This window comes from Megalobrama amblycephala, linkage group LG7 (genome assembly GCF_018812025.1).
Source record: "Megalobrama amblycephala isolate DHTTF-2021 linkage group LG7, ASM1881202v1, whole genome shotgun sequence".
Lineage (NCBI taxonomy): Eukaryota > Metazoa > Chordata > Actinopteri > Cypriniformes > Xenocyprididae > Megalobrama > Megalobrama amblycephala.
The window spans coordinates 17,578,588-17,589,982 of NC_063050.1; the positions used below are offsets into that span (position 1 = coordinate 17,578,588).

The 11,395-nt window shown below is 33.5% G+C and overlaps 1 protein-coding gene across 2 annotated transcripts in view; it reads right to left on the reverse strand.

Annotated features, from left to right (window-relative positions):
- Nucleotides 1-11,395, reverse strand: part of otx2a (orthodenticle homeobox 2a) — a 66,835-nt gene that overhangs the window by 22,037 nt on the left and 33,403 nt on the right. For both annotated transcript variants that reach the window (XM_048196249.1, XM_048196247.1), the window contains exons 4-5: nt 8,562-8,624; nt 8,385-8,486 (exon numbers count right to left, since the gene is read on the reverse strand). The gene's annotated coding sequence lies outside the window, so the exon portion shown is untranslated. The remainder of the gene's footprint in view (nt 1-8,384; nt 8,487-8,561; nt 8,625-11,395) is intronic.

The window sequence follows — 11,395 nt, forward strand, 5'->3', positions numbered from 1 at the left end:
GTTTATGATTGCTATCAAATGCTGTGAATGGTCTGATATTTTTTCCAAAATATCACTCGGACAGAAACGCATTTTTTAGCAATCGAGCTTGCCAGGGTCAACTTGCAGGCTATCCAAGCCAATGAGACTCTAAACAGTGTTCAGTGCTCGTCTGTGCAGCCAACGACAGAACAGTTAGCATGCTTTGCTCGAACTTTGCCCTGGCGTTAGAACTGGTACACCGCTTTCGCTTGCGAAAACAAAATGATGACGCCATGGGTGGAAACATACAGATTAAGGGGTGGTAATATTATAATAAGATCCCCTTCCTACCTCACTAAGAGGAGCGCTTAAACATGGAAAAAGTCAGATTTTCATGATATGTCCCCTTTAAGTAAATTGTACGCACGATATAATAATTTGTTCTGTTGTTTTTCTAAATCTTGCGCACTATATAATAATTTGTTCCCTCATTTTAAGTAAATTGTGTGCATGATATAATAATATATTTCCTTAATTTACTAAATCGCGCACACAATATAATAATTAGTTCCCTCGTTTTACTAAATTGTGCATACAACATTATATATACTTCCTAGATTTATTAAATCATGGCCACATTGTACTAATTTGTTCCCTGGTTTTGATTACTACTTAAATGTGGTCAAGATTTAGTAAAACAAGGGAATTAATTACTATATCATGCACACGATTTACTTAAAATGAGGGAACAAATGATTATATCATGAGCACGATTTATTAAAATTGAGGGAATTAATTATTATATTATATTATATTACATTATACAGGGCTCTTTTCTAAAATACTAAAAGAATCATTAATGGAATTAAGGAACAGAAATAATTGAATACACAAATACATATAATTCTACATTTAGTATGAGTGCGTATGTATGTGTGTGTTTTTTGTGTGCGTGTGTGTGCGCACTTAACCATATTTTGGGGACAAATTTGTTCCCAGAAGTCAAATAAACCTCCTGTGTGTGTGTGTGTGTGTGTGTGTGTGTGTGTGTGTGTGTGTGTGTGTGTGTGTGTGTGTGTGTGTGTGTGTATGTGTGTGTGTGTGTGTGTGTGTGTGACTCCACCTCAACAATTAGTGAGGAAAACAAATCAGTGCAGTGTCACATTACTCCTCACAAACACACACACACACACACACACACACACACACACATACACGCACACACACACTTTACTTAATGAATTAATCTCATACTAAGGCATCTTAAGCTAACACCATTAACTAAAGTTGACTCAGGGGTGTAGGGAATCTCCAGAGACCCATGTGGAAATTCTGCTTAGCTAAATCCTATCTGCTTGTAGTAGGATGGAAACATCTCTCTGGGACTACAAATCATTAAGATTCGTTTACTGTAATTTCAAGTCAAATCCACTATAAAAAGTACAAAAAAAAAATCTTTTATCCCCCCAACAAACACCATTTTCTCAGTCTCATCAGGACATTCACACGTCAATCAACAAACCCATCTCGGTGGACGTCCCTCAAAACACAAAACAAACACAACAGGTCCTAAAGAAAACAAGAGCGCTGAAGTTTGAAGAGCAGAGTGGTCTGTCTTTATCAGGCCGCAGGTAAGAGCGTCTGTGCCGGTTCTCATGTGAATGGACCTCTAATTGGCTGCATATCTAACATGGAGAGCTCTGTGGAGTTAATGACGCTCCATTTAGGACAGAGCCTTTGGCTAAGACTTCAGTTTCTTCAGGATATCCTGAGTGTTTGTTTATCTGATGCTGAGGTGGGAGGGAGAAGGAGGGAACCGGGGAATGAGGAAGAAAAAAAAAAAACGCCTATAAAAGGTAGAAAAAGGTATTACCATTCCATGAAGCTATTGAACCTATAGGCTAATTTGTCAAGCTTCAAGCTATTCATTATCAAGCTACAAAGTAGATAGCTACACTGAAGCTATATTCAGGGAGTCGATATCTTTTAAAATACATAAATCATTATGTTTACAATCAGAGCAGTATATTTATCTTGCACAACAATGCGAATTTATTCATTAAAACAATAATCAACACTGTAAACGCAGAGACTTCTGTACAGTGATTCAAATCAGTGAATCAATTTTAAATGATTGATTTAAATGAATCGTTTCACTAAGACTCATCACCCGCGATGAATCTGATTTCCCACTGCTACTACAAAATGCAGCATTGTTACTTTTATCTTTTCCAAAACCAAAGACCATGGTCATACATACCATGCTGAGGAATGATTACAATATTCATTTACCATGGTATTTTCATGGTACTCCAAGGTACTTTAAAGAATACACTGAAAATTTGGTGTAGATTTACATTTTTCAGTAAATTTCACAAATAAATACTAAGAAACAGCAAGTAACAATGAATTAAATGTGAAATTTTGATTTCGAAAAATCAAAATCAAAACATAACTTTACTGTGGCAAATGATCAAAACAAAATACCTTTACAACAATAGCATAGTAATAACACGGTACTTTTTAATGTAAGAATAAGAAGCTAGATAAATGCAAGACTCACTGTGCAAAATCACTGAAACATAATGCAATCAGAATAATAATTATTTTTCAATAACGACTCTACACTATGACACTTATTATATGGCTAGTTAAATAAACCGATATAAAATACTGATTTAAAATGAAATTACAATACAAAAAAAGAAAGAAAGTGCGTAGTTAAATGAAACTAGCACAATTTGTTCAGTTTAGTAAACATGCCACAGCTGACCAATCAGAATCGAGTATTCCATCGAGGCGTGTAATAAATATACATATTTTTATCAGGCTATTTTAATGTGTTATAGTGCCATTCATCTCCTCTCAACTCATTTGACGGATCAGTCAAAGATGAACAGCAAATCTAAGTGAGCATCCGTAGAGCTGGGTCACATGTGTCTCTTGAGCTGGACGGTGACTGTGCTGAGTAAGAACATACACTCCTCTAATGAATGCATGTTTGCCCCCAGCCTTTCAGATCAGCACCCTGAAACACACCTCCCTCCCCCTGCGCTCTGACCACCTGCCCCTTCCTTCTTTATCTCCAGATTTCCAGACAATGCCCAAGGGATCCTGATGCCTAATCCTCTCCATCCCTCTCTCTCTCTCTCTCTCTCTCTTTACCTCCATCCCCCCATCTCTTCTCCCAACACCCCCCATTTACCCAGACTCCCCCTCTTTATAGACAATGTTTGGGCATGTGATGCTTAAAATGTGATAACAATAATAATGATGCAGATGCAATGAAGTAACATTGAAGAAATGTGATCTAAACTAATCAACTTTGGAGTGGGAGTTTATTTAGGCTTGGGAATAGGCTCCTTTTTTTTCATAAATACTGTGATTTTTTTTATGATGATTGGATCTGCTAATGAAAAGTGAATTGTTCAAAAAGACTCAAACACTGTTGGTTTGAATCAGACTAATGACTCACTGAATCTGTGGTTCTTGACTTCTGTTCTAAAGCTCGTTCTGTTAACAATAAACAATTTGTTGTAGTAAATGTTACTTTTATATAAAAACAACATTAAAATATGTTTGTATTTTTTATTTTATTTTTATAAAATTGGCACAGTTGGTGCTGCCTCAAAAATACTAAAAGAATCATTCATGGAATTGTTAATGACCTGGAACTGTTAAAAGGAATCATAATTGTAACAAGAATCCTTATGATTCCCAGCTATACAGTTTCTTGTCTCCCTTTCCATCTTAAAATCTAAAGAAATATGAGAATTCCCTTTTTCCATATTTCCTGCACTGTGAAAAAGAATTGTTGGTTTAACTTCAAAAAGTAAGTTACCTGGTTGCCTTAAGTTAATTGAAATTAAAAATTTGAGTTAATACAATGAAGGCGATTGATTTAACCAACAGAAACTCAAAATATGATGTTATCTGAACCAAATTAATTATTGAAGTTGATTTGGCAAAAGAAAAAATGTTGTGATAACAAATCACAAAAATAATTTGGTGACACTTTACAATAAGGTTCATTAGTTAACTAACATGAACTAATAATGAACTGTACTTATACAGCATTTATTAATCGTTGTTAATGTTAATTTCAACATTTACTAATACATTATTAAAATCTTGTAAGCATTAGTTAATGCACTGTGAACTAACATGAACAAACAATGAACAACTGCATTTTCATTAACTAACATTAACGAAGATTAGTAAGTAACAAATGTATTGTTCATGGTTAGTTCATGTTAGTTAATACATTTAACTAATGGACCTTATTGTAAAGTGTTACAAATAATTAAGCATAATCAAGCTACCTTTTTAAAAACTTAGCTAGCTAACTAAAGTTGCCAACTACATAGAAGCCATTTAAGGGTTCAATATATTTTTAAATACATAAATATGTTCAAAAGTTTGGGGTTGGAAAATTTTTTTGAAAAAAAAAAAAAAGAAGTAGTAACTTCTGCTCATCAAGGCTGTATTCATTTGTTAAAAAATAAGCAGTGATATTGTGAAAATTATTGTAGAAATTATTACAATTTAAGACAACTGTTTTCTTTTTGAATATATTTTAAAATGTAATTTATTTCTGTGATAAAAGCTGTCACATGATCCTTCAGAAATCATTCTGATGATTTGATGCTTAAGAAAGATTTATTATTATTATCAATGTTGAAGAAAATTGTGCTGAATAATATATATGTGGAAACCGTGATACAGTTTTCAGGATTCTTTGATTAACGGAACGTTCAAAAGAACAGCATCAGCATTTATCTGGTACAAAATCAATGAGTAAATTTACATCCAAATACAACAAATAAAAGCAGAAAATATCCTAATTTATATTGAAAACACAATCAACCACAACTACATATTTCACTATAAAAAGCAAGACGTAACCGCAGGGGCTTCAAATAAATCGGAAGAAAACCAAATCAATCAGAACCCGAATCATGAAAGCAAATCTTCAAATCTAAAGAAATCTGAGAATTCTCTTTTCCACATTTCCTGCTTAAAATGTTTTTCTTTTCTGTTCCTCTAGAGTTTCATATTTAAGACCAGATCTTTTCTATGCTAACAAAGCTCAGACCGAAGAACCCACCTCCCCTCCGCACCCATCCAAACTGAAACACAGACTAAGACTAAACTAAATCTGCAGAGGCCTGTGAGGGACTACAGCACAGATTCCCCACGAGTATCCCTTTCCTAGCACGCTCCTCCTTTCCCTTCCGTCTGAGGATTTGGACTTGAAACTCTTAGCATGTCTAACTCTTGAAAGATTATAGCAGTTATCCCATTTGAGTTGTTTAAGAACGGCATTCTTGCATGAGCCAGGTCAAAAAGACCACAGCGCTGATTACAAGCTGAAGTCCAGTGTAAAGCTTGGCAGAGTAACATTAATGAATGGTAAGCTTCTTTGGCCGTGTGCTCCCTAAAGAACCGGCCTGATAATATACTTAAGGCAGGACGCAGAGTTGTTTGTGTCAAAGCCAAGGCGGTGTTTGGCCGTCCCGCTCACGTAGAGGGGCTTAACACCAGACGGACTAACAATGTGGCATCATTTACATCGCAGGCCGCTCAGGGCTCAGAAAAGACTGCAATAGTAAGTAATAGAGCTTTTAGTGCGAGTGCTTGTCATGTTTTAGAAGCTTTTCCAAAGTCAACAATATTTATGTATGAAGACCTGCTGATTTATTCCCAAACATCTATCTGAAGTGACACATTTGCTTGACACAACAGTTTTTGCTTTAGGACCCAGTGGACATCAAATGGCAATCCAACAAAAAGTTTCGGTAACACTTTCGGTTAATATTGAATACATGTTCCCTATACTAAAATAGGGAACATGTATTCAATATTAACTACGACTTTTCCCTCAATAAACTCCTAATTTACTGCTTATTAATAGTTAGTAAGTTAGTTGTTAAGTTTAGGTATTGAGTAGGATTAAGAGTGTAGAATAAAGTCATGCAGAATAAGGCATTAATATGTGCTTAATTACTAATAAACAGCCAATATTCTTGTAATATACATGCTAATAAGCAAGTAGTTAAAAGACCCTAAAATAAAGTGTTTCCGTGTTAAGTGTTATAAAGTGTAATCTCATAATTTGGCAGCCTAATATACCTGCTGCCAAATTATGAGATTATATTAAAAATATCTATATGGCATTTTTTCTCCATGGCATCGATGTCAAAATTGTGGCCAGTGAAAATGCTGAGTGGCTAGTAATTACGGAAGAGGATTAGGGCCAAGCAATAATAAAAAAATAAAACCATCTCGAGATTAAAGTTGTTAAATTTCGAGAAAAAACTCGTTAAATTTCGAGAAAAAAGTCTAAATAAAATGTTGAGAATAAACTCGTTAAATTTCGAGAAAAAACTCGTTAAATTTCGAGAAAAATGTCGAGATAAAATGTTGAGAATAAAGTCATTAAATTACGAGAAAAAACTTGTTAAATTTCGAGAAAAAAGTCGAGATAAAATGTTGAGAATAAAGTCATTAAATTACGAGAAAAAAGTCGTTAAATTATGAGAACAAATTCGTTAAATTATGAGAAAAATGTCGTTAAATTTCGAGAAAAAAGTTGAGATAAAATGTTGAGAATAAAGTCATTAAATTACGAGAAAAAAGTTGTTAAATTATGAGAAAAATGTCATTAAATTTCGAAAAAAAAGGCCAAATAAAATGTTGAGAATAAAGTCATTAAATTACGAGAAAAAAGTCGTTAAATTATGAGAACAAATTCGTTAAATTATGAGAAAAATGTCATTAAATTTCGAGAAAAAAGTCGAGATAAAATGTTGAGAATAAACTCATTAAATTACGAGAAAAAAGTCGTTAAATTACGAGAACAAATTTGTTAAATTATGAGAAAAAAGTCGTTAAATTACGAGAACAAATTAGTTAAATTACGAATTTGTTCTCATAATTTAACGACTTTTTTCTCGTAATTTAATGACTTTATTCTCATAATTTAATGAGTTTATTCTCAACATTTAATGAGTTTATTCTCAACATTTTATCTCGACTTTTTTCTTGAAATTTAACGACATTTTTCTCATAATTTAACGAATTTGTTCTCGTAATTTAACGACTTTTTTCTCGAAATTTAACACGTTTTTTCTCAAAATTTAACAACTTTAATCTCGAGATGGTTTTATTTTTTTATTATTGCTTGGCCCTAATCCTTTTCCGTAAGTAATCACTGGCCACAGTGGCTGGTGAGCAAAAAAGGTAATGTCAAGCCCTGATTGTGATAAAAATGTACCTTATGTAAACACAATACTTAGATCAAATTGATGTGATTAAGCTCATTAACGTATTAACCATAATGATCGCAGTAATTTATGTTGCCTATGTCCAATTTAATCCAACCCGATCTCACGGCAATTCGTACATATTTTGAGGTGGCTAATTCGCATGAATTCCTACAACCTCACTCTTTTTTGCTAAACCGTACGTATTTTATGAGTTGTCAAATTCGTATGAATTCGTACGAGTGACCTACCCCAAACCTACCCGTCACTGGGGTTTAGACAAATCGTACGAATTTGTACGACCTTACTCATCTAATACGTACAAATTGGTCATGAGATAGCAGTGATTTAATCACAATAAATAGGTGTGAAAACACTTAATCGCATCTATTCCACTCTGACCAAAGTGCGCGTGTGCTTGTGACATACATGAATTACACTGTCATGCACAGATAAACATGGTGAAGAAGACATTTTAGGCACGTCACCGAAAAATCCAATACATCCATAGAAATGTGTTGTGTTTTTTTTTGCATTTGATGTAAGTGGATTAAAACAGTGGCTAATAACACACCTACTGTATGTGAGTTCATCATTTGTGCTGTGCATTGGGTCTGTGAATAATGGCAGTAAAATAACCACAAATAGTCAGAATAATGAAAATTGCATGTAAACAGGAGTCAAGAGGTTTGATTTTATCATGTAACATCTTACTGCAATTAAGTCCTTACTCTAATTATTAGAAATAATCACATTATTGGTGCACATGCAAATGTAGTCAATGACATACAGTACATCTAACATACAGTATCCAAATGTCAAAGGATTTTTACTCTTAGTACTCAATAATTAAACCATGATTGGACTGAATTCAGAATATTAAAAGGACAGAAAAACAAAAATTATGTCATCATTTGCTCACCCTTATGTCATTCTAAACCAATATATTTGAAAAATGCCTATGCATTGACAATTTTTCAAAACAATATAATTCTTCAGAAAAAAGGTTTGAGGTCATACAGGTTTGGAATGATATGAGGGTAAAAGACGGCATTTCTTTAACTATGGTTATTTGATTTTCACATTTAGCATGTTTTCCATTTTTGGATGACAAATCTGGTAACACATTACTGCATTGATAGATACACTAGGAAGTACCTTCATCAATGTTACTCTCAAGCCATGTCTGGATTGTGGTGCTTGGGTTATTCCAGTGTGGAAATCCAAGGGGAAAATCACCTTCATCCAGATGACTGTCGCCTGTTAATGTCATTAATGAACAGGGTTAATTAGCGCCTATGTATCAGTATAAACATCAGTCAGTTGAGCAATTACCAGCTTTGTTGTTAATGAAAGAGTCATGTTGGGACACAATCGCCACACCTGCTTCTACTCACACTGACACATCCAAATCCCAGAAGAATCCACAGCATGAAGATGAGACAGAAAACAGAATTAAGTTTACAAATATCCACTTCACCTCAATGAACAGGGTTTGACTCTATCCAGAGGGTTCATCAAATGTAAAAAAGCAATTGCGTTACATTCAGCATGTGGGACGTTTTGAGACAAAGATACTAAAAATGATATGGAAACACATTAGACTTACTATTTCCTCAACAAATGATTTCATATTGCACATCATTGCTGAAATGAAGTATATGGTTATTGATTCTGGTTGTTATTTTGCTGTTTATATATTTTGACTAAATGATTGTTGATTGGCAATGAGAATTTGGGTATTAATTTGAGTTCTATGTGTGTCTATATAAAACTATTGCACTTTTCTTGTGAAATGTTGTTTTCTTCAGCGGCAACGATTTCAGTTCACTTTATATTATGAGCCAAATAAAACAATATGCAAGAATTAAATTATGCTGATTAAAATGTATTGTGCTAACGATAATTTTTTGAACAAAGATGGCTGGGTGAGAATTTTGGCATTTAACTTTTTTGTGATCACATAAATTCAAATTGGCTAAAGAATGTAGTGTTACTGGAAAGAATTACAAAAAGATTATCCACAAATCTCAGTGCATCCAGCTGCCTGGATTTTTCTTTTAACTTCTCATTTATTTATTTATTTATTTTTTAAAAAAGAAAGAAAACGATTAAAACATCACAAACGTCTGGTCAATAACCCTCACAATGATGTGACATGCACTAACGTCCCCGGCCAGTCCCGAGGAAGTGTCTTCTTGCCATTAACGGGACAATAATGACAAAAAAAAGCACTTAATCAGGGTTATTCAGTGCTCTTGATGAGGTCATTAAAATGTGTCACTTAAAGCCAAGCCGTTAACAATCACCAATCAACAATCAGCTGGTTAACACATGATAACAAGACTTGTGGATTCACACCTGTGAAAGAGGACGATAAACAAATGAAAATGAAATGGACAAGTGAAGAAGAAGACTAAACATTTGTCTGCAGGCCAAAACAAATGAACAAAACTGGGAGGACGAGTCATAGGTTTAGATTAAACATTGTGTTATTCAAAAACATAAAGAAAGCTGTGTTTGTTCTAGCAGGAGAAAAAAAATACTAAGATAAAATAAGTTTAAACATTACTTAATGTTTACAAGTTGAGAGTAAATAAATAAATAAATTAATTAATTCAATGTGTTTCAGCAATGTTACAGCAGAAGTGTCTCAAATCTTAATGTAAAATCTGTCTGTCAGAAAAGTGGTAGAATTAGTAAGATTTTTTTTCCTTCAGATAATTAATCTTGACTGTTAGAGAAAAGCTTTAACATTAACATAGAAAATAATATTTTAAAATATTTTACTAATTTGAAAAATAATCAGTTAAAATATCAAGAATTTGAAATCTATGCAGAAAAAAATTATATATATATATAAACAACATTTTAAAGGCAAGTCACCACAACGCTCAACTAGGAATTTCTGTCCACCTGAAATGTTGTTAATTCTCTTAGAGAGACAGACAGAGATCTACAATTATCCACCCCCTCTCCCTGCTAACAGTCCCAAACACAGATAACTAATTAGCTACATTACAGTCATTTCCATTTTAATGCTTTGTTTGCTGCCATTGTTTAGGAAAACAATGGGGAGAATTGCAAATGGGAGAGAACTGGTGAGACTCAGCTAATGAAACTGGCCATACACTGCCCTACCCTCAGGACAAAGACAGACAGAGGGGTCGGACTTAGAAATGGGGCCATTGATAGTCATTTAATTGACAGATATGACTGTTAATGAACTGGGACTCAGAAGCGAGGACTGTTCAGAATAAAACTGCTTGATGCTCGATTTAAGTTTGAAAATGTAATAATAAGACATCAAAGTTTTGCCACTCATTTCCTTCCCAAACTCAAATTCAAATCAAATTCAGTATTTCTTTCTTTCTCATCACCTTTCAGTAGTCTTTCAAGTGTTGTTTCAGTATTAACATGATGTTTACATCTATTCATTTTGCATCTATTCATACTTTTATCTAAAGTGACTAACAAATGAGGAACATCACAAGCAATTTGTCATAAAGCAAAATAAAATAACAATAAATTTAATGTAAATGTAAACAAGATGTTTAAATTGTTGATAAAAAACAATTTACAGTTTTTCTCCATTGGTTTGGCTCATTTTTTGAAACAGAAATTACATTCTCAAAACAACATGGACAAATCTCCAAACCCCTTGGCAATTGTTCACAACAGAATTGAATATCTCATTCATTTAATCAAATTGCAAATGTCTAAGTACATGTCTCAATGTCTCAGTACATCTTTGCAAATGATTAAGTACGGGTAGCCTACATTTAGCACAATTTCCAAGTGAATAGATCTTGTTGATCTAAACTGATTGTTGATTCTCAGTCTAATGGTCGTTCACTCGTGTCAGCGTCATTTCATTGTATAAGTCATCACGTGCACAATAGTCTGTTCAATTGTCAAAATTAGTCAAGAACATAATACCATGAATACCATATATGAATCCTTGGAACATTTGATAAATTTATTACAGCAATTGACAGTCAGGTGAAACTAGAACTTGACTAACGAAGGAGCTTTATTTACTGCACTATAGGCTGTATATAATTTTCATTGTTTTTTGTTTGTGTGTTTATATTACGGTATATTATGCTGTATACATTTTCTTTTTACTCTGATGTATGGAAGTTACTTTATGTGTGTGAATGATAATG